This window comes from Musca autumnalis, unplaced genomic scaffold (genome assembly GCF_047663935.1).
Source record: "Musca autumnalis isolate F117 unplaced genomic scaffold, ASM4766393v1 scaffold_2, whole genome shotgun sequence".
NCBI classification, from domain to species: Eukaryota; Metazoa; Arthropoda; class Insecta; order Diptera; family Muscidae; genus Musca; species Musca autumnalis.
Window position 1 is genome coordinate 263588839 of NW_027411755.1, and position 6000 is coordinate 263594838.

General features: G+C 33.5%; 1 long non-coding RNA gene across 3 annotated transcripts in view; it reads right to left on the reverse strand.

Moving 5' to 3' along the window:
* Positions 1-5586, reverse strand: part of LOC141391989 (uncharacterized) — a 265489-nt gene extending 259903 nt beyond the window's left edge. For 2 of the 3 annotated variants that reach the window (XR_012409757.1, XR_012409756.1), the window contains exons 1-2: positions 5133-5572; positions 4926-5066 (exon numbers count right to left, since the gene is read on the reverse strand). This is a non-coding gene — a long non-coding RNA (uncharacterized lncRNA). Of the gene's footprint in view, positions 1-4925; positions 5067-5132 lie in introns of all 3 variants that reach the window. The other variant, XR_012409755.1, reaches the window with a different exon arrangement.
* Between the last annotated feature and the right edge of the window lie 414 nt (positions 5587-6000).

Genomic DNA, 6000 nt, shown 5'->3' on the forward strand with positions numbered 1-6000 from the left:
TGTTGTGGACATTTGGTTTGTAACACTGTTTTCTGAAGTTTTTCACATAGAAGTGTTTACACGTTGCACTATGGGACCAATGACAGGTTTCTAAAGGCCAAAAGTTATTTTTCAAGTCATATATTTGAATAAAGTAGTAGCGGGATTAGATTCTTGACACTTTGGACCACTTAATAAGAAAATATTTCAACCGGAAAACGCTTCATGATCACATACCTGACTGTCAAAGATATTACATCTAACATTGAAAAATTTTATAATATTAAATCAAACTAAGAACAATATTGTTTCGTTCGACAACTAAACACTGTTAATATAATTAACGTTTTTTTTAATGTTAAATACGATGAGTTTTTTGTGTAGTTTTTATTGTAGTTTATATGGTTATCGGAAGAGAACTTTCGGTATCGTGACGTATCCGCGAAATGATATATATGTGGTTGAAGATAATAGTAAGTACTACATGCGTAGAAAAATTTATTTGCGTATGACCGCGAAAGCTTATAGAAACCTATTAATAGATAGTGAGACACATAAAAATTTGGATATTTTTAAGTATTGAGGGCTTTGACTGGGACTTGTCAATATGACACAAGTTGCCAAATTTGATAGTTATCTTAATCGAGTTATATCAAGCATTGGAATCTTTTATGTTCAAGATCTCTAAATTTAGTAACTGTGGCTACAAACATCTATTAAATTTAAAAGTTCTAACCTGTAATTATAATGTTTTCAAAAATCGGAGGCGATCGAGGTATTCTACTTCTAAATAATGATGGTCACAATTACTATTGAATTGTATACGAATACGTCGAATATTCTCTCAGATTTCGCGTTTGGCTAAAACCCGTTGCACAGTGTCCGATTTTCCGAAAAACCTGGCCAAAACTCTAAAAATAAATGGATTTTGACCTAACTTTTGGTTCTTATGTATTTCGGGCCGCTTATTACATTTTTGATATTATTTAACCCTCAGGCGGTCATTTAAGGGGTCTTTTTGCTCCCTCCTCCTATAAAATGTGATCTTATCGGATCAAAATATTCTACAAATTTCTTCGCCATCAATTTTTACTATAGGTCCTAGAATACACCAACACTCTATATCTTACCTTAACTCCAGAAATATGCAAATTAGAAAAACATTTTAGGGTTAATGTCGTACTTCATCAAAGTTTTGGCAAAATTGTCATACAAAGCATAATTTTAGAAGAATGGCATCAAAGACCAAAATGTTCTCCGCTAAATTTCACTATAAGTCATTAAAGAAATAAAATCTCTATTTCCATTACATACAAAGGAAATATCGGTATCAATTTTGCCCAAATACCAAGAAACTAAAATAGGGTTGCAAGCTTTTACCGTTTTCGAAATGTTTGAGTTAAAATCACTTGGAATCCTCGTATTTTGGGTGTATAATGTCTTTGGAAACTTTACTGACAAGAAAGCGAGGAATATTTTTCTTAAAAAAAATTAACCCTCGTGCGAGTCATAAAAGGGGTCTTTTTGGTCCCTTTTTCTAAAAATCTTTAAAATCCCCTATAAAATGTAATGGAATCAGATCAAAACATTCTAGAAATTATAACCAAACGCCAGAAAGTGAACCTATCATATATTCTGACATTCTGACTCCAAGAAAATCTGTACATATCTGCAAGACAAAATATCACATAAAAACGAAAAGTGCAAATATGTGCAGGATGTTTCGATGGAAATTGGTAAAAAACTCTTCCCTTTTTATGAAATGATAAGTTACACAGCCCAACTCGATCTTACTCATAACTATTTTCATAATTTATTGTTAAAATTGAACTTGGAAAAATCAACAAGTACGGACATCAATCATTAAAGAACGCACAATTCATTGGCGACACTGAACATCTTAAATACGTTTCACATACCTTTCATTACAATTACAAAAAGAAAATATTTAATAACCGTTGTTTATTTTGCATATTATCATCGATTTATAAACAACTTAAATATTGAAAAACAAGTGAGCCAAGGCTATAGTCGGGTCGTGGCCGACTATGTGATACCCTACACCACTACCCCTGTTCATAAGCTTTTGACTAATAAAATTCAAAATATTAAAATTTGGATAGCTTAGCGCCTTTGCTCTGAATGTCTCCATTAACACAGGTAAATTTTTTTGAAACGCATTTAAGTGCATCGACAGTACAACCCAAATAAAAAATGGAAAAGTAAGATGTATTGCAACCATCAATAGACTTCTTTCTCTGTTAGACCCCATCAACCCCCAAAGTTTCGTGAGGATCCGATCAAATTTTCGTAGTGTGATTGCACAAAAATGGAAAAAGGGGTGTGTTTAGGGGCTGAGGTTGGTTTTTTATTTTGCCTAGTTTCAATTTAGAAGAAAACTACAAATTGATTTTATTTTTCATTTATTTCACTTTGTTGTTGTATAGTTTTTCATCATTATTTCATTTTCATTAATTTTTCAATGTTTGTTTAAATTTAATTTATTTTTTTTTTATTTCCATTTCATTTGTTCGTTTCATTATGTTGATTGTCTAATTCATTTTTGTTTATGTCTTGTTTTAATTTTTGATGTTTGCATTTTTCTTGTTGATGAGGTCTCTTCCTTTCCGTTTCGTTTTTTCTTGTTGCTCTGTTGTCAATAAACTCTAGGGCAATGTGTTGATCGATGGAATGTTTGGCAGGTTACTAAAACTTCACTGCAATGAGGATTGCATTAGAAGTCATTTCAAATTATTTGCAACAACAAATAACATCGCTAGTCGTTGGTTTCGCTGTTCATCACTAGCAGAGTGTTAATGTTGTTGTTGTTATTTTAGGCAAAGAAAGAAGGAGAGAAATGCCAATAAAAACAATAAGAACGTCCGTTAGTGATGTGACTCATAACTACGAGAATTTTAATTGTTGTTGGTTTATTTTGAAGAGAATTGCAAGGCAAACGCAGAAAATTAATGTAGGTCGTTGAACATATGCTTTTGGCCTTGAATATTCATATTGGGTCATTCCACTATTGTTGACATCAGCAAGAAACAAAGCAAATATTATTGATGTCAATTTAATTGGTTTAATGTCGTCCAACATTAAACAGGGTGTATTACCGACTATTGCGATATCTCTGTTGTTTGACCACCTATGGCAACCTACTTCGCATCGTTGTAAAGGTGATATTTTCTACTTTCCTTGCCAGGTTTTGATATACCTCCTACAGAAGGAAGATATTAACTTTGAAATAAAACGTTGGTCTTTTTTCCAAATATTTTTTTTTGTCACATTCCGACCATAAGTTTTTTGCCCATTCCGACCCCTGAATATTATCCGACCATCACCAAAATCAATAGGCTTCTTTCTCTGTAGGATCCCCATTAGCCCCCAAAATTTCGTGACGATCCGATCAAAATTGCGACCTGTAGCGTGATTACAAAAAAATGAAAAAATAGAATGAATTGCCGACTATTGTGATATCTCCGTTATGTTGCCACCTACGCCAACCTACTTTGCATCACTGAAAAGATGGGATTTTCTACTTTCATAGCCAGGCTTTGCTTTTGGAAAATCCCCAACCAAAGCTGTGATATTCGTCAATATAATTAAAATCGCTAAAATGAAAATTTGGGGTTTATTTGCGACCATTGTGATATATTCGTTGTTTGGTTTTGCTTTTGGTATAACCCGTATAGAAGCTGAGATATTCGCTTTGGAAAAAAACGTTGTCTTTTTATCCACATAAGTTTTTTGCCCATTCCGGCCCCTAAATATTATCCGACCATCACCAAAATCAATACGCTTCTTCCCCTCCGGGGCCCCCATCAACATCCAAAATTTCGTGACGATCCGATCAAAATTGCGACCTGTAGCGTGATTACAAGGTTTAGATGGACAGACGGACTGACGGACGGACACACATAGCCAGATCGACTCAGCTCGTCGAGACATTCATTTTGGTATATATAAGTATGGGTCTAGGACCATTATCTCGATGCGTTACAAACTTTTTGGCCAAAACCCGTGTAGGGTATAAAAACCCGTGTAGGGTATAAAAATTTCCAAATAGGGTCACTTCGACCTGTTTTTATACCCACTTATTAAACAAGAAATGTATATACATATTTTTTCATAACTACACGCACTGGGATCCTATAAACAATATCTGACCCTTTTTAGTGTAAATTGATAATTTTTTCTTCGATTTTTGGCCAGGTTTTTTGGAAAATCGGACACTGTGCGTTGTGTGGAAGGTCCCTCGCCACCTCCATTTTTCGGTATCTACACACAAAATGTTATTAAATTCGGTCCAGAAATTTCAGAGGATGTATATTTCTTTACTTCTAAAAACCTCAAAAACCTGTCATTGGGTCCATAGTGCGTTGTAACATGTATTGTCAGGATTAAAATCCATTGTACTATCCTTTTGTTGGAGTTGTCTTGTGTTTCTCAACAACAATTGAGGTAACGCTCAGTGGTGCAGTGAAGTTGTTATCAGCCATGACTTGTTTTCAATGCATCAAGTGGCGGGAAGGGGTGGTATCTTTATTTGTTGCATTCGAGAATGGATAACTGGAGTTGTTTTCATCCTTTAGGGGAACTATTTGTAACTAAAAGACAAATATTAAATAACTGTTTATGAAGAATTACTCCCGCAAAAGTTATTTCAATGTTGAAAATTGATACTAACATTTGAGTTTAGTTGTTTCGTGGCTTTAAGGAGTTCGGAGGAGTGGATTTTGTTTGAATTTTATTTCGTAGTTTGGTTCGAAAGTTTTTATATTTTCGTTCACATTTGTATTTGTATATGTACCTAATACTGATATTCTTGTCACGAAGTACGAATTCAAAAATCAAAATAAAAATAAACTAATTGTTAGGATGAGATGTAGATTTTCTTTTTCTAAGGTCTTTCTTTTAATTATTTCCTTTTTATTTTAACTCACCTCAAATAAATCCCTAGGTTCATAGATGGTTGTGTACCGTTTTCCTCTATTGTCCCATTGCCTGTTTTCTTTTCGCCGTTGTATGCATTAAAATCTTGGTGGCATGGATATTTTCAAGGCAGTTAACAATAAACATTCTCCCTTTGGAATTTGTAAAATTTTTATGGAATTATTTTTGTTGTTGTGGATGTTTCTCTCTGTTTTTACCTTATTTGCATTCCCCTTCGTGGCGCCCTTATTGAATATGTGGCTAGAGATGGCACGTTGTTGATTTGTTGGCTGATTGTTTTTGATGGTCCCATCACTCCACTATCACATAGAACTCCGTGGGTCGATGAAACTGTGTAACTGATTTTGGCAGATCTTTTGTTTTTAAATATTGTACACAAATTTTGAATTTTAAATATGTTTTGGCGTGTTGTTTCAAATCGCATGCCTTTTTATGTTGTGGCTAAATTGAATTTAAACATGACTTGTTCCTAACGGGTTGTAGGAAGCTGGTCCTTTCTACGAATGACCTGTTTATTGCAGAATTTGACCATTCGTTTGGTTTGTTGTACTGCGCGGTGTTGGCGGCAATATTTGTTGAAATGAATGCATTTGAAACTAATTTCGAAACAAAACAAAAACTTTAAACTTCGTTGAATGTTAACGACTGACTGCTAGTCAAAACAAAACAAAAATGGCAATTTGTTCTCAACAAAAAATTCAACTTATAACGTGACTATAATTTAATTAAGTTAGAAACTAATTTCACAATTATTTTCTGTGGAAATGAAAAAAGTTTGCAAAAACAGGTAGAGAAATTCTAAAGCAATTTGATTCTATGTTAGGATTTCTTACTTTACCACAACTACTATTAAAAGGTAGTTCGTAGAGAAATTCAATTAAACGTAGAAAAGTCATTCCGCAGTAGTTTTAACAAATTGATTTTCCGTTTGATTATTTCACATTACAACTGTTTAATAATTGCAGAGGTCTGTTCTTTGGTCACAGTTTTTATGTATTAATTAGTTTGGGGGATTTCTGATTTTATTTAAAGAAATTTCTGGAAAAGAGTTGTAGCAGATGATCT